This window comes from Peromyscus leucopus, chromosome 14 (assembly GCF_004664715.2).
Source record: "Peromyscus leucopus breed LL Stock chromosome 14, UCI_PerLeu_2.1, whole genome shotgun sequence".
Classification (NCBI taxonomy): domain Eukaryota; kingdom Metazoa; phylum Chordata; class Mammalia; order Rodentia; family Cricetidae; genus Peromyscus; species Peromyscus leucopus.
In genome coordinates this window covers 50,151,183-50,175,389 of record NC_051075.1, presented here as the reverse complement: position 1 = coordinate 50,175,389, position 24,207 = coordinate 50,151,183, and the positions used below count along the sequence as shown (strand labels likewise).

At 45.7% G+C, this 24,207-nt stretch overlaps 1 protein-coding gene across 7 annotated transcripts in view; it reads right to left on the bottom strand.

The window, feature by feature from the left end:
- Sipa1l1 (signal induced proliferation associated 1 like 1) overlaps positions 1-24,207 on the bottom strand; it is a 300,159-nt gene that overhangs the window by 182,814 nt on the left and 93,138 nt on the right. The window contains exon 4 of one of the 7 annotated variants that reach the window (XM_028877330.1): positions 17,833-17,901. The exons of the other annotated variants lie outside the window; for them this stretch is intronic. The gene's annotated coding sequence lies outside the window, so the exon portion shown is untranslated. The remainder of the gene's footprint in view (positions 1-17,832; positions 17,902-24,207) is intronic. 7 annotated transcript variants of the gene reach the window in all.

Below are 24,207 nucleotides of genomic sequence, written 5' to 3'. Positions count from 1 at the left end.
ACTTGGAAATTCTGGTGCGGATATGGAAAATGAACTGAGCAATGAGACGGATTACTCAGAGTCCTGAAAAGCAAATAAGGCCACAAAGTAGAACTCCCATCTCTATCCAGCTGTTACAATTACAAGTATGCTAAGTCCCCTTGATTTCCAGAGTTCTGCACAGTGCAATCCCCCAGTAGTTATCAATGACTTCAGCAGAAACAGAATCAAATGGTCCATTTATAAATTTGCACAAGAAAATAAATGCTGTAAACAAATGGTGAATCAGGAGGCATTTTCACTAAGAATCAAAGTAATTTCATCCGAAAATACCACAAAGCATGCTCCACACAACCAGCTTCACGCTCAAATGCTTTTCATAATCAACTGTTGTGTAAACAAAAACTACTCCCCAGTATTTACACAATTCTAATCTAAAAAAAAAATATTTAAGCTTATGTGAAGAATATTTCAGGTTTATGCCTATAATCCCAGCATTTGAGAGGCTGAGGCAAGAGAAAGCTGTGAGTTCAAAGCTAGCCTGAGCTACATATTGATTTCAAAGTCAGCCTAGATTACTGAATAAGACCCGTCCCAAAATTAATTAATAATTTTAATAGTGTTTAAATTGTGACCACTTTTAAGAGTTTTATCCTCAAACACTACGATATGTCCTTAGCCAACAACCCTAAAAGTCATTTGTTCTGTGGACACAGTGGACACAGTGAAAAGATCTTATCTGTGCTTAGCCAACAGTTATGTTCCTCAAAGGGAAAAATACCACACAAGTTGTCTGGGATGGTTCTGTGGCGGCTGCTGCCTGGAGATTCACAAAGAAAGATTGTATAAACACAAGCCTCCAGGCACAAATATCCGTCTGCACAGGATGTTAACACCATTCTTCAATTCCTTCAGGGTCCTCCTCTCTTACAAGTATCAAATCTCTGACTGTCGTTAACTGGGGAAGAGGGGGAAAGATGGAGAGGAGGAGCCATCTTTTCTAAACTGAACAAGGATGCTCTCTATCAGACCATCTGGAGGGGACGAGAGGTTAACCCCATCAGGACCCTAAGCTGTCCCTATGGAAACAAGCAAATTCCTCTCTTCCTGAACCCAGTCCTATCTAAATCTTCCTTGGATTTGATCCTTGGCACTGGATTAATGAGACTCACTTGGGCCAATGCTACTGAAGAGATGGTTTTGATTACGCACATCAAGCACACATGGGATAAACTGGCAGAAGAAATGTCCTCAGGATAAAAAATCCTAAAACCCAGGCTTTCCTCCCCACCCTGGTCTGGTTCAAAATGAATAATCATTAAGTCCAACATTTATTTTTTTCCAGCTTTGACATACATGGACAGAATATATTTCAGCTATCTTTAATGCATACTTAATATTTAATACTTAATGTGATCTTTATAATTTCCTATCAAAATTTAACTCAATTCAACTGCAGGAGATTTTCCAGAGGATTCTATGTGGTTTGGATTTCTTATGAAGGTTTGTTAGGTCGTGTGTTGTGCTGGGTATCAAGCCCGGGGCCTTGTGCATGGGAGGTGTCTTAGGTGGGGCTTCTAGCGCTGTGATAAACGTGAACAGCAGCAGCTTGAGGGGAAGGGTCTGTCACATCTTACAGCTCTCAGGTGCCACTCCATCACTCAGGAAGTCAGGGCAAGAACTGAAGGAGAAGCCATGGAGGAGTGCTGCTTACTGGCTTGCCCCTTGTGGCTTTTCTGCACAGGGGTGGCACCACCCACAATGAGCTGCGCCCTCCCACATCAACCATTTATTCAGAAAATTCCTATATGGGAATCTTACATAGAGGCATCTTCTCAATCAAGAGTCCCTCTTCCCAAATGACTCTAGCTCGTGTCAGGTGACAGAAAACGGGCCAGCACACGAGGCCAGCATTCTCCCACTAAGCTGGACCGCCAGCTATCAACTGGGGAATATTAGGCTAACCAGGCAAGCGCAGTGACGAGCCAGACCGTGCAAACTGTACCCCCACACACTGACCTCTTTTATGTCACTTGGTCCCGATTCATCAGGCCAGCCTCAGAGGGTTCTTGTCAGCATGTCATAAAACAAACCATGTAAGGCACTTGGCACATGGAGGTGGCTTGTGTTACATACATGTTCCTACAATTAGTCTTAAATAACAAAAGCGTGGCAAACAATGGAAATGCAACTAATTACCATGTGAGATCTCTAAAGATAGTGCAGCATGGCCAGCCACCTTCCATCTTTATATTTTACTCTCATTTTCTATCATTTAAATGCCAAGTGAGTTACTCTTAATTACCTCATATTAGGTCTTCCTAGCTGTCTGTTCTTATACCCTGCTGTGACTCCATTAACATGGCCTCCTGAGGTTGGGTTCAAGAGATTAATGATCAACTACATAAAATTCCCTCCAGACTAATTTGTAATGTAATGGTTTTCTGCTGATAAACAATAACCTAAAATAAATTAGTTAATTTCTAGACCACGGAGCTGTTTCCACTAGGAATCCACTGGAGCGTACTTGTTTTTCACCAGCTGTGTGGATAATAATATTCCACAACTTTTAAAAGTTGTAGATAATGAAGGGGCTCATCAACACCTTCTCCTTTCTGGATCTCCCTTGTTCTCAAATTCCCGTTTTAGCTTAGACAAAGGGGACTGGGACAAATCAGCTCATGGTACAGAAGCAACTCAACTAAGTGTTTAAGTATCAGAAACCAAGCTGCTCTTCATATGACAAAGATGAGGAGAGAACAGAGAAGGTCAAAGCATTGCAGGCATATTCTGTCCGCCCCGGAGTCAGAAAGGAGAATGGGCGGGCGGTCACGAATGGTCTTCAAGGGCTATCTTAAACTGTAACCCCGCCCCTTGTTTGGATAGGAAGACAAGAGCCCACTGGACTCTTAACATGGAATCCCACAACGGTGGTCATTTCCGCTGTGGTTCGTGTCTTGTACGACAACTTACCCCAAACACAGCTCCACATTTTGAATTTAATCACAATAGGTTTTGATTCCAGGGCAAGACGACACAGCCACACACTGTCCACTCCCTCCACCAGGGGCAGCGATAACCATAACATAATTCACAAAGCAGCTTCTTTTTTCTTTGTCCTTTTTTCCCCTAGACAGGTTTCTCTTTGTAGCCCTGACTGTTCTGAAACTCACTCTGCAGACCAGGCTGGCCTCCAACTCAGAGATCCACCTGCCTCTGCCTCCCGAGTGCTGGGTTAACACAGCTGCCAGCGCCTGTGAAGCGGCTTCTCTGGGGCTCTGCAGACACTGCAAAGGCTAACCGTGCGCAAAGAGCACCCTCTAACACCCTCTCCTGCCTGGACCTCCCCGTGTTCTCAGGTTCCCGTTCAGCTTAGACAGGAGGGCTAGGAAGACGACAAATCAGAAGCAACTCAACTAAACAAAATGCAAGGAGCACCCCAGAAGCAGGGGCCCCACTCTGCTGACAGGAGGCCAGAGAGCAAATCAACCCCTCCAACGCCTCCGAGCTCTAGCTGGGGGAGCTAAGGAGGGGATCTTCACAATCCATTTTCCTTCTTCGATTTTTCTCTCTTCCCTTCCCGGGCTGAGGCACTCTCAAAGCATGGCAGGCAGTAGCAACCACGACCACCTGCAGCTCTGAGGAACAGGAACTTTCTCTGACACCTGACCAGGGCAAACCTGGTTTCTTCCTGGTCCTATTTCTCAGCCCAGAATGTGAGCAGTCCTAGGAAACACCCTGTCCAGTGTGTGTGGCTGGAAAACAGACCAGGGGAGCCCCTAGTGACAAGGGGACAGCAGAGAAACCACCCACACAAGGTCAACTGACTCCCGGTGAAAGGCCGCTGTGGACTGAAAATGCACAGCCCTGCAGGCTCGTAGGTTCGAACTCTTGGTCCCCACCTGGTGTCCCATCTTTGGAAAGTTGTGGAACTTTTAGAAATGGAGCCTCACTGGAGCAAGTGGGTCACTGGGGGAGGGGAGCCATGAGTTTTAGAGTCAAGGCCTACTTCCTGTCCACTTTGTACAGCCCGTCCCCCAGGTGAGCCGCCTGTCCCCCAGGTGGGCAAGTGAGACTTTCCAATGCACGGTCCACCACCACGCCTTCTGCACCACAGGCACTGCAGCCTCTCCAAGAGCCCAATAAACCCCTTTCCTTGACTTGCTTTCCTCAGGCGTGTTATCACAGTACCAACAAGAAAATAACACACAGATTCAAAGGCAGCCCAAGAGAATAACCGTCTCTTCAATAAATGGTGAAATACTCATCAGACTGACTCATGAAAAAGAAACCTTCATCTTATGTCGGTATTAAAACCAAAATAAGCCGGGCGTTGGTGGCGCACGCCTTTAATCCCAGCACTCGGGAGGCAGAGCCAGGCGGATCTCTGTGAGTTCGAGGCCAGCCTGGGCTACCAAGTGAGCTCCAGGAAAGGCGCAAAGCTACACAGAGAAACCCTGTCTCGAAAAACCAAAAAAAAAAAAAAAAAAAAAAAAAAAAACCAAAATAAGTCATTATATACATCATATTGTAAGCTGTAAAACTATAAAGTTCCTGAAGAAAATATAAAAGCAAATTTTCATAACCTTGGTATAATAACCCAAAGAATTCTCTGGACATTTATTCCCAAAACATAAATCATACTTCTTCAAAATTCAAAGTTTGTGCTCTCAAAAGACACTATTAAGGTATGCAAAAATAGGGGTTGGAGAGATGGCTCAGGGTTAAGAGCACTGTCTGCTCTTCCAAAGGTCCTGAGTTCAGTTCCCAGCAACCACATGGTGGCTCACAACCATGCATAATGAGATCTGTTGCCTCTTCTGGCCTGCAGGTGTACATGCAGGCAGAATACTGTAAACACAATAGATAGATAGATAGATAGATAGATAGATAGATAGATAGATAGATAGATAGATAGATAGATATAGATAGATAGATAAATCTATAGCTGGGTGTAGCTGTATTTTTATAATTATAAATATAAAATATAAACATGTCTTTAATCCCAGCTTTTGAGGTAGAGGCAGATGGACCTCTGTAAATCTGTCTCAAAAACCCAAACCCACCCCCCCCAAAAAAGAGTATGCAAAAATAAACACTAGAAAAATACTTGCAGATCATATATACAACAGAGCACTGAGGATTTGTTCTCAAAAGTCCTCCGATGGGCCAGACCTAGGTAAAGGCGGAGTGAGAGAGCCATCTCCACATCTCGCCCTATGACCTCCGTGTGCTAGCTGTGACACACAAGACACCTCCAACCCACACACAGCATGCATGCCCATGCATGCACGCACAAACACAATAAACAGGAAGCCACACTCATGCACAAAGCACATGGGACAGAAACCACCTCCCATTTCTACAGTCCCCTACAAGGCTCAAACACTGGTAAAATTGGTTCCTAAGACACATCTCTGCAGTCTGCCAAATATTATTAGCCTTCCACTCCCATAAAGTAGCAATCACTGAATTATCTTATTGATGTAACCAACCGTCTTATTAAATAAGAGACACAGAAACAATGCCAAAGAGCTCAGAGCTAAAATCTCACCCTTCCGCCTGCGGTGTCCCAGCTTCCCGAATGAGGGCTCTCTTTCCTGTCTGTTCGTCTATTTAAAGTATTTTGTTCTGCCTTCTCATTGGTTGTAAACCCAAACACGTGACTGCCTCGTCACTGTCTGAATGTACAGCCCCCTAGGTCTTAAAGGCATATGTCTCCAATGCTGGCTGTATCCCTGAACACACAGAGATCTATGGGATTAAAGGCGTGTGCCACCACCGCCATGCTCTTGCTATGGCTCTAATAGCTCTGACCCTGAACACACAGAGATCTATGGGATTAAAGGCATGTGCCACCACCGCCACACTCTGTCTATGGCTCTAATAGCTCTGACCCCCGGACAACTTTATTTATTAACATACAATCAAAATCACATTTCAGTACAATTAGATTACCACCACATTATCTTTTTGTTTTTTCGGGGAAAACCAGCAACAACCACTAACCAGGCGGGCGGCGCAGGCGCTGTCTGTCGGCAGCTTGCCCTCAGTCTGCTCTCTGGCCTTCTCTAGGACGTCCCACATACACAGCATGCACCTGCAGGAAGTACACTCATGTGGTACTTTGCAGAGAACTTTTAATAAAATGTTTGCTGTAATGGAGCAGCTGTGAGTAACTTTATTTTTCGCCCACTGTCGTCTTTCCCGAGGTTTCCATACCAAACCCTAGGGACATGGAGGAACTCCCTGGCTTCCTCTTCTGACATGGCTATCGGGCTCCTTTTTAATCCCCTGAGGAAAACCTACCTATTGAAGTGGCACTATCTTGCTTCCCAGCGTTCCCACCCAGAGTCAGGGAGCTGATTACACTAAGCTTCCCGCTAACACTATTCTCACAAATCCATACAACAATGATTCAGTCACAAACATGGGGGGGGGGGGTTGAAGCGGGAATGGCTGCTGTTGGTGTGAACCTTAAGACCTGCACAGGGGCACGTGAGCGGTGAACACAAGCCTAACTGGACGCTACACCGCTCTCCCGAGAGAGGCACTTGTACAGTGCTGTTGGGTGCAGGCGGGGCTTTTTAAAGTATGCTCCTTAAAGGCTACGTGTGCCCCCCCCCGCGCCCCGCCCCATCCTAATGGGTAAAAATCAGTAAAACTGAGAAAGTGAGCTACTTTACCACAAGTCTACACGTCTCAGATAACTACAACATCCTCACCACTCTGGGAGACCTCGACAACTGCGTGGAGATTCCACAAAGAACTGTATTCCCCCCAACCCCGGCCTTTTAAGGAGAGAGTGAAGAGGAGAAGAAAGAAGACATGAGGAGGGGAAAGGTGTGTGTGTGTGTGTGTGTGTGTGTGTGTGTGTGTGTGTGTGTGTGTGCGCAGGTTCCTGCAGAGCCAGAAGAAGGTGTCGGGGGGCCCCTGGAGCTCGAGTTACAGGTAGCTGTAAGCTGTCCCACATGTTTGGAAACTGAACTCAGACCTTCTGCAGGAGTAGCAAATGCTTTTAAGCAGTGGCCATTTCTCCAGGCCCAGCACTCGACATTCTTAATCAGAATTCACTTTCTGGTTTAACTTCATGGTTCATACAAGCTTATCCTGGGAGAAGGCTCAGCTCTGCCAAATCTTTACAGCTCATTTGAGTTTGCATTATTAACATTACGTTCACTCCATGGACCTCCTTTGTAGTTTTAATTAAAAACTAGTTAACATAATCTTCAAGTCTGTATGGGGAGCTGGATGGGTGGATGCTGCAAAGGGCAAAAAGTAACTGAGGGAACGAGAGTCTTTGCGCACAGGACAGTCCCTCCGCACAGGACGGTCCTTCTGCACAGGACGGTCCCACACACACTCGCCAGGGAAGCTGTGCTCCACCTGCAACCCCTGTCCTCGGCCACAGGCCCAGGAGTGCGGTTCTGATATGAGAAACAGACAGCTCCTGGCCTATGGGAGTCTGACTTAATGACACAAAACATGGCCTGAGTTCAGGAGAACTGGCCTCTCCATTCTGATCTCTGTCAGCCCTGTGGTTGGTTACTGGCGATGCTCAGGCCGGCAGAGGAGCACCTACCAGGCAGGCAGGTGGACTGTGCCCCATGGTGCACTGCGCTAACCCTGCAACAGGCATGCTCGATTGATTGCCCTGGGTTTGCAGAGAGGTGAGGGGCACCTGTGTTGGTCCAGGTCCTCTCATTTCTCACAGGAGTTTAAAGCTCTATAACTTTCTTCCTCACTCCAATAAATGCGCTCATTCTGAAACCAGCTCAGGTAGGATTTCTGCTCTCAAGCTTCTTTCCCCTCCATCACTCTGGCCACACAACCCAACTCCTCAGCTGTCAGGGTGCTCTCCTTTAGGAAGGCACTCCCACAATTATCGCCCGTCTCTGTGATAGACTGCCACAATGTGACAACTCCTGCTGTCCTCCTTCATACCTACCTTACTATAAAAAGCCCGGAAGTAACACACGAACAGAAAGAACAAGAAAATGAGAATCAGAAATCTGGGCGCAAGCCTCTCTGAGACCGTCTATTTCTAAAATGTGCACATTTCTACTTCCCTCCATTTCGCTTGGTTATTATGAACATCAATAACCACTATAAATGTTCAGTAAGAATTTGATTTAAAAAACTTTACTCCTATATTTAGAAATATTTCATATATACATTATAAATTATCCTTAAAACACAGATAAAAATATTTTATATGTACATTTAATTTTAAAAGGTAATTTTCTTTACATATTTAATTACAAATAATTGCAAAGGCTAGAAGCGTAATCTGTTTTACTTTTATTCTCGTCATCTTAGTAAGCCATTCTACGAAGCTCAACAATCAAATTCAAAGGTCTCTTTTTAAAGTTCTCAACCACCCATTAGTATAACAAAGACAATGATGTAATTAGAAAAGTAATATTCATTTAAAGTGGAAATTGGAAAGTCACAGCCAGGCATGGCGCACGCCTTTAATCCCAGCACTGAGAGGCAGAGGCTGGTGGATCTCTGTGATTCAGGGCCAGCCTGGTCTACATACTGAGTTCCAGGAAAACTAGGATCACAGCATGCACATAAGTTGTATGTTCTGCACTTTAGCAACACACAACCATGTTTCTATATCATTTAAGGTTCTTCAAACTTCAGATGCTTCTCAGTGTGACAGACATTCCCCACACATATATGTGACAATTAACCATTCTGTGCTATTTAACATAGACTCAATGAAATTATTATTCTTAAAAGGTGGTAAGCAGGGCCAAAGAGAAGGCTCAGCAGTTAAGAACGCTGGCTGCTCTTTCGGAGGACCTGGATTCAATTCCCAGTACCCACATAGCAGCTCACAACAGTTCATAACTCCAGTTCCAAGGGATCTACCGCCCTCTTCTGGTCTTCATGTGCATTGCATGAACTTGGTGCACAAACATACACTTAAAATAAATCATTTTTAAAAGTGATAAACATTGGTGGATGTAATCTTAAGGAGGAAGAAAGGGAGGGAGGGAGGAGAAAGAAAGAAAGGGAAGGCAGGCAGGCAGGCATAAAGTGAAGTCTTAGAAGTGGTACATGGAAAAAATGGAAAAAAGCTATGTTTTTAAAGCTTTTGGACATACCCAGATTGTTTTTATGCAGTACACATTTAAAAAAAAAACCTCATTTCAACAAATGAATATGGATAGTTCATTGTGAGAACGAAAGGTTTTGTTTAGGCAAAAAGCCATAACCAGAAACTCAGGTGTATCTTGTACATTTCATCAGAAGTTAGGATGCTGCATGTATCTGAAAGGCCAGGCTACTTATCCATGAGTCCTCTGGCTGTTCAGCCTGCTGTTTTCACACAAGCCACACCCTAAAACACCACCAGAACTTCCAATGCCCCATTCCCATGAGTGTGACATACAAACGCGGACTCGGAAGAAGCAACCTGACAATCGCTACCAATGTCTATTTGCCACAAAGTTTTCAAACACAACATGACTAAACACATCTTAATGGAATTTTTGGAGAACTTGTTTTAAGAGTTTTTTAATATTTAGCATATTTTGTAAAGAAATAACACTAATTTTAAGCAAATTATATATCATTTTAATAACATAACAACAAATACCACTGACAAAAACAGGCTGTTAGCAAACAAAACTTACTCTCGGTCAACATTCACCTCCACGGCTGACCCCAAAGGCCATGCATCTGGCATTCTATGCATTTAGGGTGTCAAGAATGACCCGGCAGCTTCCCAAAGAGTGGCTCCACTGGTGCGTGCTCTGCAATGGTGTCACCAGTCTAAAAGGTACCTATTAACACTTAGGTGTGTATGTCAACTTTAGCATGGCACTTCCGGAACTTAAAGACACATATTAGTGGTTAACACAGACTGACCGCAAGCCATCTCCAACCAGCAAATCCTGTCTAGGCTCCTTTATCCAACCTCCAAGGCTGAACTCCAGGCCTGGTCTCCACCTTCCTCTTTTCTATTTAAATTTAGTCATCTGAAAACCTGATCAAGTTCCAAAGCTTCAAGCAGCACCCATATAACTGAAAACCCTCAAGTGTAAAATACTAGCATCTCCAACATAAGTGTCACTTACTAGAACACAGATTCCCCAACTCTAGACATGCTCCATTCACTGGACCAGTGATCATCATCATCCACAGCCACGTGGGCAAATGGCTGTGCTGCCCCTGGCTCCTGTTCCTAATTCCATCCTGTATCTATATAACAGCAATGTCACTTCCTTCTGTACTTCTCAGTATGTTCCTGCCTCTTCACTTTCAACCATGAGTTCTGGAGGGCAGGGTCCTTACTTTAGTTAAAGTTCCATCTCCAGACCCCCAAAGCAGTCTCTGGCAAGTAGTAAGGCCTTAATTCACACTGTAGAATGGAAGTGTGTGTTGGGGAGGGGGGAGACTCCTAAAATGTCTATGCCTCTGGGAAGTTTTGCACATGTTAATTAGACTAGGAAATCATTTTGCAGCCCCTTTGAAACTGAACAATATCCACAGCTTGAGAACAAACACATTATGTCCTCATGACACAGACTACAACTGCCTCATATTGTAGATGTAGACCACAACGTCTAGAAAGCTCCTACCATTGACTCAAGATCACTAGGCTTCAGAGCTCTGATACAAGTCCTCAATGACATACAAACAGCCCACCAAGCGGCTACCCAGCCAGCCCCACTCCTTTTGGTGTGTACAAATGGTGTTTTTACATTAATTTATCTGGGTGTGTGTGTGCGCGTGCGTGCGTGCGTGCGTGTGTGCGCGTGTGCGCGCGCGCGCGCGCGCGCGCGCGTGTGTGTGTGTGTGTGTGTGTGTGTGTGTGTGTGTGTAGGGCCATAGTGGACATGGAGGTCAGAATAAACCTTGCAGGAGTCAGTCCTCTCTTTCTGCCCTGTGGGCCTCAGAGACTAACAAGCTTGGCAGCAAGCTTCTTTAACATACCCACGCCATCTCCTCAGCCCAACAAGATTCTCGAAAGCAGCTGGAGAACTGAATTACTGTGTCTTCCTCTGGGTTGTGTAAGAAGACACAGCAAAAGGCTTCCTGTAACGGCCTCCTGAGTTACACAGCCAGTGAAAACTCAGGACCAGTTTGGAAGCTGCTGAGGTACCAGACAATGCTCCATGGCAGAAAGAAACAGTCAATCTGCTCCAACTGTCAAACCCCAAATTCACTGAGAAAGCGGTTTGCTGTGGACTTAATAAACTCATCACTGGCCTGTAATCTGGTACCTGCCATCTGGTTTGCCATTTCCTACTCAAAGGTTCTTCATAAAGTTCAGCAACATCAGCCTCACCTGGGAGCTCCCAAAGTTAACAACCACACATGTGAAGATCTGTCACCCCGGGAGCTATCAATTGCCTGCCTTACTGTTGGGTTGTGAGAAGGGGTCCTCCATGTGCCCAGGATGACCTGGAGCCACATGTACATGGCACAGCAGCTGACCTTGTCAATCTAAATGCTCTGCTGTCTACACATGTCCTAACACCTCTTTACTGAGCCCTAGTCGCAAACTGTAGGGACTTTCAGGAACCTCAGCAGGGCAACTCCAAGCTCAGGCCAACCTTGAACCGTCTTAAATGCAAGAAATGGGGAGAGGGAAGGGGAAGGGAGAGGAAGGGAACGGAACAGGTAGGAGAGGGCCTTCTTTGTCTGGTTATGTGGCCTAGGCTGGCTTCCCACTTGATCCCCTGTTCAGCTGAATGAGCTCTCTGGAAGGGAGACAGGAAGACTTCACAGTAAGTAACCCAGCACAAGAAATTGGAGATGGCATTGGCAACTTAGAGCTTGCACAAAGCTTGTGTGCAGGCCGAACCCACCCCTACTCCCAAGAAACAACCAAGGGGTTACAGTCAGGCTGATTTTGTTGTGTGTGGCTGGAAAGGTTCTGGGAAGTAACTGGGTGGACTTGAGGGAAGGGATAAAGTCTGAGAGAGGTGGAGGTGAAGGGCAGGATTTTCCAGAACATTTCAGAATCAGCAAGTGCACAAGGCTGACTGAAGGGAACTGACCGAGAGAGAGAGAAGATGCGAGGAGAGTTAGCTTCAAGGACAGAGAACAGCTCCAGATGACAACAGAGCTGAGTTCATCTGAAGTGAATCAGCAGCCCGGCAAGGAAACAAGACGGAGCTCCAGAAAGACACTGGTTCTTGGAGATGCAAAGCTGGAAGCACCCAGGGTAGGCCTTCACCTTTGTCCTGGGATAACACTCCTTCCTTACTTCTCAATGCTCCATGTTCGCACTGAGAAAACCCGGACCGTCTACTTACCCACTGCTGTAATACCTCCATTTTGCTCACACCGTTTGGCCGCTTGTTTTTAAAAGGCTCGAGCTTCCCAGGTAGAAACCATGCCTTTCATTACGATTGCATGCCCTCAGAACCTAGAAGGGCACTCAGTGTGGAAGTCACCCTACAAATATCACAGACGCGATTTAAGAGACTGGAAACTGACTGCAGGAGAATCCCTGAGACACACATCACACAAGTACCTGCTTCAGTATTACTCATCTGTCGCCCATGCCAGGCACTGTTTCCAGCACTTCCTGTACACTGACCTCCAGAAGCCTCAGAACAAGCTTATCAGCACAGACTGCTTGCACAATCTTTACCAGTTTTGCAGAAGATGAAGTACAGCAGTGTGAAGGAACTTGACAAGGTCAGAAAGCTGGTGAGGGCAAGATCTGCACCCACAGAGCAGAGAGTGTCAGTTATCCACAAAGCCTTATGGACACACACACACACACACAACACACACACACACACACACACACACACACACACGCTCAGCATTATATGAGGAGGAGCCAGGGCAGCCACATACATTTGCAGAAAGTCTAACACAGTGCAAACCACAATTCACTCCTTTAAAATCACAGTCGCGCACACACAAAACCACAGTATTCTACCATGCTTCTAGATTATTTAATTTGGGCTTTGCATGCTGTTTTCACTAGACAGTGCATCTGCTCTCTACATTAAACATAACAACCTCAGCTATTTATACACAAAAAAGTCAACTCCATCATCTGATCAAACAAACAGCAAGTGATTAATGCTGCCTAACTCCTTACTGGACACATTCATGTACACGTAGCTAAGATAATTCTGCCTGATTCAAATAACCTGACACTTATACAAACAAGAGCGGTCAACACTCACTTTGCCAATGCAGAACATCCTGTGGTACATTTTGTAGATGCCTACAGACATACAACCTTGGCTCAAAGAATCTACCAGCAACAGAAATGACTGCTAGCCTAAGTGGAGACACTGAAATAGCAATGAAGGACAACCACTAGTTCCATGTGACAATTACAACCATTGTCTAGAAAGTCTAGCAAGTGTTCCTGTAGAAAATCCAATAAAAGACAATATGTATCAAAATACGGGGTCTAGGACTATGGCACAGCAGTAAAGTGCTTAGCATGTGTGAAACCCTGACTCTACTCCCAGCATGGAGAGCTTAAAAAAAAAAAAAAAAAAAAAAAAAGGATACTAAATTTGGTTCTTGTAAACAATATAAGACAGTTCACTATAAACTAACTGGTCAGAGGTCAGAGAGATGGCTCAGTGTGGAAGAGTACTTGCTGCTCTTGCAGAGGACCCAAACTCAGTGCCCAGCACCCAAATCAAACAGCTTACAACCACCTACAACTCTAATTTCAAAGGATCCAAGGACTAGCCTCCAATCCACATAGACAGACAGACAGACAGACAGACAGACAGACACACACACACACACACACACACACACACACACACAAATAAAATAAATCCAGGAAGGGAAGGGGAGGGAAGAGGAGGGGAGGGGAGAGGAGGGAGGGGAGGAAAAGACCGACCAACATGCCTAAGACTATAAATTATAAATACCCATGATCGTCAAAAGTAGTGGTCTAAGCAAAACAAATGCCATTCTTGAAAAAAGACATTTATAGTTAACAAATCTCCAGTTTAGGCACCATCTTAGGGGTTAAATAAACAAAATGTAATATAACCCTGCTAAGAGGACAAAATTAGAACAGTGAATTTTATTACCTCTGCCTTCAACCAGGTTCTACTAATGCTACTGTTTATCCCGGCAAATGAGGAGCGGCCTGGGAACTGTCCCAGTTTCTCTGAGAGTTATCAACTGAAGCTAATGTTTCCTGAGAGAGGAGGCTGCTTGTCTGGTCCTTGAGCTGCCCAGCACCCTTGCCACTCCCTCAGACACTGCTCAGTGGGCAGCATGGGCAATGCCAACTCTTGAGATGTCACCAGAGTATCCACGGTGCTCAGCCAAAATCAAAGCATGACCTTCCCTGCAAAGGTCAAGTTGAATTTCCCCTTGAAGTCTAACAGCCCAGCACGTAATGCAGAGGAGCTCACTCCGGGGCTGCCCTGCTTTCTTCCTGTCTCGTTTGTCTTCGATACTCAAGGAGCACAGGAAGGACCTTGGGCATCCATTCTGTACTCACATGTGGGGCTCCCCCTTCTCCCCTAAAGCACCTCAGAAACGACTGGATTGTCAAGATAATGTAGTGTTTGTTATCTGTTTATAAGTGCTTATGGGGACACCAGGAAGCCCAGAGAAGCCTGGCTGAGGAACTCTGGTCCCTCCATTAACCTGTTGGGGAGAAAACTCAAACACTAGGAGGCCCAGTTGCCCCTGATGGAACTAAAACCAAAGAGTAACATTCTGCCCTATGACAGAGTTAATAAACAAACATCAAATTAGACCAGGCTAAATAATGGCATCAATCTGATTCTTCTAATTCAACAACCGCCAACACCCAATCAAGTCTCATCATTAGCCCACCAAACCAAGGGCTGGTGTGCCACACCTTGCCCAGTCCCACTTCAACTTCCTAAAGCAGGATTAAGTTTCTCAGCTCCTCAGGTCAGCTAAGTAGTGAAGTGGTCATCCATTCTTATAGCAGGACTGACAGGGTCCAAGTAGCCATGCCAAAAGACCAGGCCTCAGTTCCAGTTCCTGGGCTGAGCTGGCCCTCTCAGGGATAACCACAGTCTATAGCCAGCCAATCTGGCCTCATGGTGACCAAAGACAGCTGCCCAATCTGAAGCTGCAAAGTCCCTGGGCTCCCAACCAACCCCTGTAGATTCATTGCTGCTAGGTTCAAAGCCACCAAAGGTCCCATTCTCCACCCTGGAATTCCCCTAGCTGTGCTTAAAAGGAGTTGCATGCTCCCCTCATAGTCCCCTCGTGGTCTTCACCATTTTGCCTCAATGGCTGACCTCGGCATGCTGGAACATTTTCTTAAGCAATAAACGCTCTTGTTGATTGCCTATGTGAGTGGTGATCTTTGTGAGGTAATCCATGGACACTAACAAGAGTGCATAAATAAGGCATCTCTCTACCTGATGCCACATATGCACACCACATCTTCAGTCTTGTCCTGCACTTCCTACCGCTGGCTTCATTAGAAGAGAAAACCAAATTACCAAAAGGTCACTCAGTTTCCAATAGCAATACTGTTTTGGTAAGGGAGGCTTTAATCATCCCCCCCGAAAAAAAAGAGAAAAAGGTTTTCACCAAAGCACTAGATACAGATTGTGACCTAACACATCTTTAACCTGATCATCAGAAAGGGACCAAATTCTCAGAGTACTTCAAATCCTCACTTATAAAATGCCATCTAAACAGCTCTTCCTGGACTGAGTGTTGACAATAAAGCATGTGATAAATGTCAGTTCGGGTCATCAACAATAAAGCCCAAATCATGAAGTCTCCAGAATGAAACTGTAGGATGCCTGCAGGCCAAGAGGGTATCAGAGGAAAACAGAATATACTCAGGACAAGGGAATAAGCTTCCCAAGACACAGAATTCATAGCCATGAATGAAAAAGATACTCTTAAAAACTTTGTCTTCAAATGACACTGTTAAAGAGACAGACACCCACATAGGCACACACATCCACTACACAAGGCACCACTGGAAGAGACACATGTAAAACCTCAGTCTCAAGAGAAGAGAATGTACATCCATGACATTTCAGGAACCCACAACTTCAGTCATGCAAGGTCTGTTACTCCCTCTCCTGGCTTCCAAGAGCCTGTGTGAGGGGACAGGAGGACAAAAGAAGAGATGCGGCCACTCTAAGGCTGGGAGCTGGAGGGTGAGGGCAGACAGCCTAGACTACATGAGAAGACAGGAAATGAATGATAGAGGCTGGCACCATCTGAGCTGTCTTTACAGAGTGCCAGTCAGTCTCCACTGAGAAGAAACTCGCTGAGGATGGCAGTTCTGATGTCCTATTCAGTGAGTTTCAAAGTAGCCTGTTCAACCCTAATGCTGATAGCAACATTTCTTATTCAAATTTACTCAATTCTACAAACCATGAAACTTAAGGTTGTTTGGATGAAAGATTCATTTTACTTTAAAAACTAGAGTCATAACACAACTTAGACATTCTGTCTTGTCTAAAAATAACTCTTCTACAATAATAGGCTAACACTGTAGGATACAAAGTAATAGAAAATGTCAAAGTTGCCAATAATTATTAAAGTTGTTCAGTCAGAATTCCTTAGCTGTGATTTTACATAATTACACATTTGGTTCTGTCTAGACATGTTATTGAGTTGGATTCGTAACACATACCACCCTACCTCACCAGTGCTGGCAGACCAGAATATAATACACGGCTGTCCACTCTAGTATTTAGGACATGTGACTGACAGAGCTGTATTTTTTTATATACAGATGTCAACAACTTACAACAAGATGGGGGCTGTCCAACCCAGAGACAGACAGACAGACAGACAGACAGACAGACAGACAGACACACACACACACACACACACACACACACACACACACACACACACACACGCGCGCGCGCGCTCGGGCAAGCACTGTAGCTCTAGACTGCTGCCCTGCCCTGCCCCTGTCACACCCACTGATATGGACGAACCACTCGGTGTGTTTCTGGTCCTCACGTTCCCTTCATCCTGGAGTCCCTGGCTGTGGGATTGCACAAGGCTCCAGCCGCTGTTTCACAGATCAGTAGAGGTATCTAAACTGTCTCGGAGGACTGCTGGAAGCTGCTTAGATTGAACTGCCACTTAGAAAACGATACCACATGGAAAATAAAATAATTTCTTTTCCCTTAAGCAGTAAAAGGAGAAAAGAAACACATGACTTCGAAGTACCATCAACAGCAGGAAACAAAGTTGTGACCAGAGTAGCTAAGAAGTCGAGCCAAGAGGTAATGCGACAGACAGGAAGACTCGTGACAACCAAAAGTTACTTTAGAGAAAACTGGGGTGGCATCCAGCCGTTCTACAGAAGAGGAGAGGCACCACTAACACTGCACAGGAGGAGGTGGGGTGCAACAGGAAAAAACAATTGAACACAGTAGTTTCGGCATTCTAACAGCAAACAAATGTGAGTTCAAATTCTGCCTCAGTAATTTACAAGCTGTGTGAGCTGCAGAAACCATCTGCCCTATTATCAATGAACAGCCACAGGAACCTCACTGAGAAAAGTCCAGGCTCATGTTAAATGATAATGGCCACTATGGCTATTACTGTCAGCATACAATTTCTCAATAAGGGTTTGGAACTATCCAAATCCATAACACGCAAGAACCAAATGTAATAACAGCGACCATACCAATTAGGAGTTCAACAATACTGGAAATCCAGAGAAAAGAAGTTTTAAACAAGCAGCCAGTTCTTCCCTGTTCCTATCCAAGTACTCTAAGGAATGAGAAAAAAGAACAGACGTAACTCCTTGGGATGAACCATCACTCACTTCATCAAATACAGACACATAGGCAAATGCAGCCGAGGACCAAACTGAACAACTTCCAGGTAAAGCTGCAGAGGCATCCAGAGCCCTCCTACCTGGAAGTCAACTTCCTGCAGTCTCACTGCAGCAACTGGCTGGACAGGCCGCAACCATCTGAAAAGATCCTGTGCAGGATAAAAACAAGGACTGAGCATCTGGAGCTGAAGTCTGGTCTCACTGTCTACACAGTAACCAGACAGCTATCTGTGGGTCTTGTCAAATATTAATGTGGGAACAAGGGTGATTCCTGCAAGAGCCTCCGGGACAGTGTGGAGGAGGCACCCTGTGGATGCCCTGTCTCTCAGCACAGGATTCTGAACTTCACAGGAAAAATGCAGATAAAGGGGGCTAGTCATGTGGCACTGGGGAGAAGCACCGATGTGCTCTGTCCAGTGTCAATCATTAACACTGGTTTTAGGGCAGGCCATGTTGTTACTGATGGTAAGTTTCTCCCCAACTTCACTTTCATGCCTGTGCTCTTTGGGTGATCTGCATAGGATTCATTCCTAAGAAGAAAAAAAAACGCTTCCCCCAACCAGACAGGTTTCCCACCCCCCTCCATTCCTCCCTTCCTCTCCCCCTCCTCCTCTGGGATCTTCCTGGGTCCCAGCTGGCCTGGGGCTCAAGAGACAAGCCAGGATGGCCTTGAACTTGATCTGCCTGCTTCTGCCTCCCAAGTGTTGCGACTGAATGCCTCCAGCACCATGTTAAATGTCTTTTCTCCTATTCGGGGCAGCTCCATGCCCACCTTCTCCAGAAGACAGTTCTCAACAGTGTGAAGTCTTCTCTGTTAGATGAGTCCTTGGTGCAGGGTTAATGACCTAAAACCCTCAGGTGGCTGGAGAAGTTCCCACAGGCAAGGTGACTAACAACAGCTGTGGAAGTGCCTGCTGAGGAGACCCACGTACCAAGGCCTTTGGCATCTACCACTTCCAGACTGTGGGGGAACTGACCTCCAGGTAGAATCTTCCATCTCCAAGTTCCCCCTTTTCCATCCTCTATAGTCCCCAAGACCCCAGGTCACATGTGTACAGCCTCACTTCAGGGGAGTGAGTGCAGCTCCTCAGCTGTTCTGATTAAAGAACAATCTGCTTCTGGAGATGCCTGCGTCTTCCCTTTTATCTCCACATGGCTTCCATCGATCTCATCTAACATCCTGTGGTGCATTACACAGACCTGTGCTGTGTCATTTCCTCCTCCGAGTTGTATTAAGGTCCTCTTCGCATGCATCTGTGATGACTTTAACACCTAAGGCACTGTGTCTGACTCGCCAAAGATGGCCCTCCAGGAGCTACACGATTCCAGATACTACTGCATGCCTGCTGCAGGATAAATGATCTAAGAAACCACACAGGATGGCCCCCTTGTAACTGGTCAACATATCCCAGACTGAAAGGGGAAAATGGTGACTTCAGCTCCACGGGTGGAATTTTGTTCCAGGCTCCATTACTCTTCCTAAAAGTGAAGTCCTTTCACTTGTTCAGAGAGAAACCCCAGCCAGTTTGCTGTGGAGCTGGCCCGCCCACCCTCACTGCACTCCAGGGAAGGGATCTCAGCTTTCCGCTCCATCCTTCCACACAGTCTTGGTCTGTGTACGACTGAGACGAGCATCAGAACTCAGTAGCTCAGTGTCCCTCTGACTTGGGCCACAGGAAGGACTCGGCTGCTCTGCACCAGCCAGCACTGTCTGACTCCAGAAAACATCCCAATGAACTTCTGCCTCAGGCCTTAGCCTGACCCCAATGCGCACACCTGAGGGAAGCAGCTGCCCTCACAGGCCTTTCTCTAACAATTACATTTTAAATACAGGCTATCAGGAAGGGCCTTGGCTAGCTCAATGGAAACAGAACTTCCTAAAGCAAAAACACCTTCAATTTCCCCAAATCAAGTCTTTCAACCCACTTTAGAAGTGAAAGGCCAACTTTGAAAAAAAGCCATGCTGTACTTTTCCTATGGATCTGAGGGCCTTTGAAACACTGGGTTCCAGGGTTACAGCAAGACAGTTTAAAGAACAGTGCTCAAGCACAACTAGCCCCAGAGGGTCATGGCTAAGCTGGGATGAGGATGCCTGCAGGAGAGAGGCAGGAGTCCCAGGTTAAGCAGCTGCCTTGATGAGCCAGGTAATCATCCCAGAGGGTAGTTGGGCTCCAACCCCAAACCCCAGAAGACGGCGTTCAACACAGTCCACGCCCAGCCTGAGCTTCCACCAGCAACACAGCCACTTCCTTCAGTGAGCTCACTGGGTAACAATGAGCAATGTACACACATAAATTATAACCAGATCTGCGCTGTAATCATTATAATCACTGTGAACTGGAGTTCCCACAAAAAGCCACACCTATGGTAAAGACTCCACAAGGCTGAGAGGTCTGAACTGACTGTACAGAGTTGGAATGTTGCAGATTCAAAGTCAGATTATTTTGGTCTATTTGTGGTGCTCTTAATCATTCACTCTTTGTCTTATGAAATATCCTTGTGACTATCACATTAGACTTTTGGAAGGTACTAACAGACTACTAGCTTCTGTAAACCAAAAGCTGAGCATGCTATTAAGTAGCATGTGAGGCCAGTAATAGAACTGTCCCTGCTTGCTGGGACGTACTCACCTGATGTTCCTACCCATGCATTTGAAAAAGTGCCTGGACTTAGGGCTTGCTTTTGTCCTCTGGCTACATGAACTCTATGGCACTGTTTCTACATTGGAACATGTTATTCGGGGTGACCTGAATCCACATCCTGAGCCACTAACAGTGTAAGATAAGCTCTCCGCCGCTGCCAGGTGGTGATGGTGCACGCCTTTGATCCCAGCACTCGGGAGACCAAGGCAGGCGGATCTCTGTGAGTTCGAGGCCAGCCTGGTCTACAGAGCTAGTCCAGGAAAGGAGCAAAGCTACACAGAGAAACCCTGTCTCAAAAAAACAAACAAACAAACAAAAAGAATAAGCTCTCCCTTCCTGCCTTTGAGGTGAGAACTGTGTTCTCTATAGACATCAAGTGTCAGCGGCTAGAAGCTTAGTATATTCCTGGAATTTTACATAAGGATTTCTTGTAGGAGTCTCAATTATCCTTTGATACACTACAAACCTCAAGGAAATTACTCCCTCTCTAAGAGAACGGCACCAAGTCCACAGGACCAGGCGAAGGTTGACACATACTGAGATCTTAGAAGACTGAGTGGTCCATGGCAACTGAGTGATAAAAACTGACCGTTATTACCTGTGTAACAATGAGAACACCAAAGGTACAAAGGGAGGGAAGGCATCAGATAATAGAGTCTTCAGTCACTTCATCCCTAAGCAGAGAACCCACCTGCTCACCACCTCCCTCAAAAGGATTCTGTATGCCACAACAAAGCACCTTGGCTGTACAATACTGTGTCACTGGACAGAGGGACACCACAAACCTGGGGAAAACGTGAACTTGCAATAATGAGCCCCAAGTCCAATAACTATGGAATGAAGAAAATGACTACTCCACATGACACACCAACAAAGAAACCAACGACGGGCATGTGCCCTTCAGTCCCCACAGCTGCTAGGGAAGAGTGAAATCACAGACAACTATAGACAGTGACACCAGACACCACAGCCAGGCTGCCAGGCTAGCAGAAGTCCTCAGAAGCTTGAGCAAAGCACTTGCCACCATTTGCAAATCAGCCCAAGCCCAGCTGAACACTCTTCTCCCCAGGGGAGTCCGGAGCCAAAGCATAGCAAATGCGACAGGACGCACAGGACTTTGGTCCAGAGTCTGAGCATCTGAACAAAGTGACTTCTAGCATTCTTTTCTATGGTGGCCTTTTACTGCAACACCAACACAGAGGTTAACAGAGGTATCCTTTCCATGCAGGCCTAACAATCCCAAGCTTCTGGTTAGTGTCGGTAAGATCACAGCCCACCAATGACTGTCCTGTAAGATTTTCTGAACTGAAGCCTTCCCTCTTTTTCTGCAGAGTCCACTTGATTCACTAAGTGCCAGTGTACTCTCAGAGACGTTTTCCAAAGGAATAGGCGGAAAAGGCAATCGCTTTACCCCAGTAAATCAAGAGGAAATGGGAAGAAGCAGAAGTCATCCCAGTGGTCTGACCCGGTAACTCTTATTTGAGGTAATCATCCTAAGAAAATAATCAAGCATTTCTATTAAATGCACATGCAAAATCAATACATCGAAGCTCTATCACGACATATCAGACATACCAGTCCAAGGCAAGATGCAGTATTACAAAGTAATTTGAAACGGCATTCCAAAACTATTTCAATGGATGGAAAATAGTAAAAAATGCAACTAAACATTAAAAGCAGAAATAACATGAGATTCCACGTTTGCTATTAGAAAACACAAACATGCACAGAAAAGCACAAAGAGATTATTACTACCAGAAACAACAGGGAGAGCAGAATCTCTTTGTCGTCGTCCCCCCACCCCCACCCCCGAGTTAGTTAAAACCAGCTTATAGGACTGGAGAGAAGACTCAGTGGGTAAGAGCATTGGCTGCTCTTCCAGAGGACCTGGGTTCCACATGGCAGCTCACAATTGATTGTAACTTCAGTTCCAGAATGCCCCCTTTCAGCCTCTTGGACACCAGGCATGCCTAACACATATAGACATTCATGCAGGCAAACACACCCCTACACATAAAAAATAAATAAATAAATAAAAACTAACTTCTGCTACTTATCTTGCCGCCCCCAAGAACAAATCCCTTAAAAACAAACAGGCCCAGGAAAGCAGCTCCTCTAAGCTGATGAGTCTGCTGCATTCTGTAAAAACATGCATTGCTTATTTTGTCAGATGCAATGACTACAGTAACAGGGAAAGAAGATGCATTTTCCAGCAACATTTCAAAGAAGAAAAATCTTATCAATTAACTGTTATAATTTAAAAAAAAAAAAAAAAAAAAAAATGTTGGCGCTCTTTATACCCTGAGTGTAAAAATCAGTGTTCTGTGATTAACTAAGAGATGTTTAACAGTACTGACACCACACTGATAGCACACAGGCCCTTTCATCGTTAACCTCAGACAGAGGAGATGCTTCAGTGGGTAAAGTGCTTCTATATGAGCATGAGGACCTGAGTTGGGATGCCCAGGACCAACATAAAAAGCTGGGCATGGTGGCATGCACTAGTAACCCTGGTACCAGAGTGGGAGACACTGGGTTCCAAGGAATTCACTGGCGGGCCTGTCAAGCTGAACAGGAAGCAGCTGGTTAAGGTAAGACCTCATCTCAAAGAAGGTGGAGGACAGTGATAAGGAAAGACACCTACCTACATCACCCTGCAGCCCCTAGACGCAGGGAAGCACAATACAGTGGGGGTGGGGGTATGTTTGCGGTGTAACCAATCTGAGAGAGCAGGTCCAGTCTCTCCCAGATCACATCTGAAAACACTGAAATTCTTCAGGGCTAAATCAGGATTACTTAGTTTCCAAATAAAATCCCCAAGGAAGAAAGAGGGTTGAGTTTCACTCTGAGTGATCACTTTATCTGAAGACAGAGCCACTGAGCTTTCCTGGGTCTCTAAAGAGGGAGTGTTCCTTGTAATCCTACACTAACCCAGGCCTCAGGCATCTGACAATCTCTGCCGCCTTAGGAATACAGGAAGCCACAAGGGTAACAGAACAGCGGTTCTTCCACCGGCTGACAACGAAGTTACAGGTAGCTAACTCGGTTTCCAGTTTACTCAATAAATAGAAGAGGGTCAGCCATGTCCCTCAGTGCAATGGCAGGGGTCCCCTCCAGAGCCTGGCTTGCCAGTGTCCCAGGTCAATACTATTCCCCAAAATCAAAGCAAGGAAGAGGACAGTCTTGTTCTCACAGTCATATTAAGAGCACAAACTATTTGCAAAGAATAAATGTCATCCAACCTCCCAAGATGAGGGAAAAGAGCAAAGAAAATGTGACCTGGGAGCCAGTCCCAGGTGCTGGGAACTCCGAGGACAGCCATCTCCTGTCTCAGGACCAACCAGAAGACAAGACACTTTGTGCTTCTTCCTGTTAAGGCCGCTCTGATTTCAAAATGCACCACAGTCCAAGGATAGGGCTGAATGTCACACCGCCTTTCTCTGGATGAATGTTAATTTGATGAGAATTATCTTATCCTGGCCCCCATTGAAGTCAATCAATTTGTCTTTGTGTCCATAGAGAGCTGAGAAGGACAGTAGTTCCACTTTATATAAAGACCCTGGGTACCTTACAGGTAGCAATGGGTATCACTTTCAGGAACATGAACCACCAGTCAATGCACTAGAGACAGAAACTAGAGCCCAAGGTTCAGAGAGCCTGAATGTGAGTGGTTCTGACCCCACCGCGTCCACCCCTAACAAGCATCTCTACTCTGTTCTGATGGCTCTAAGAGAACGGAGTGGCATTTCATGTGCGCTCTTATGGCCCAAAGTGAACATGTGTAACTCCAGCCCTGCTCTCTCCTGCAGGAGC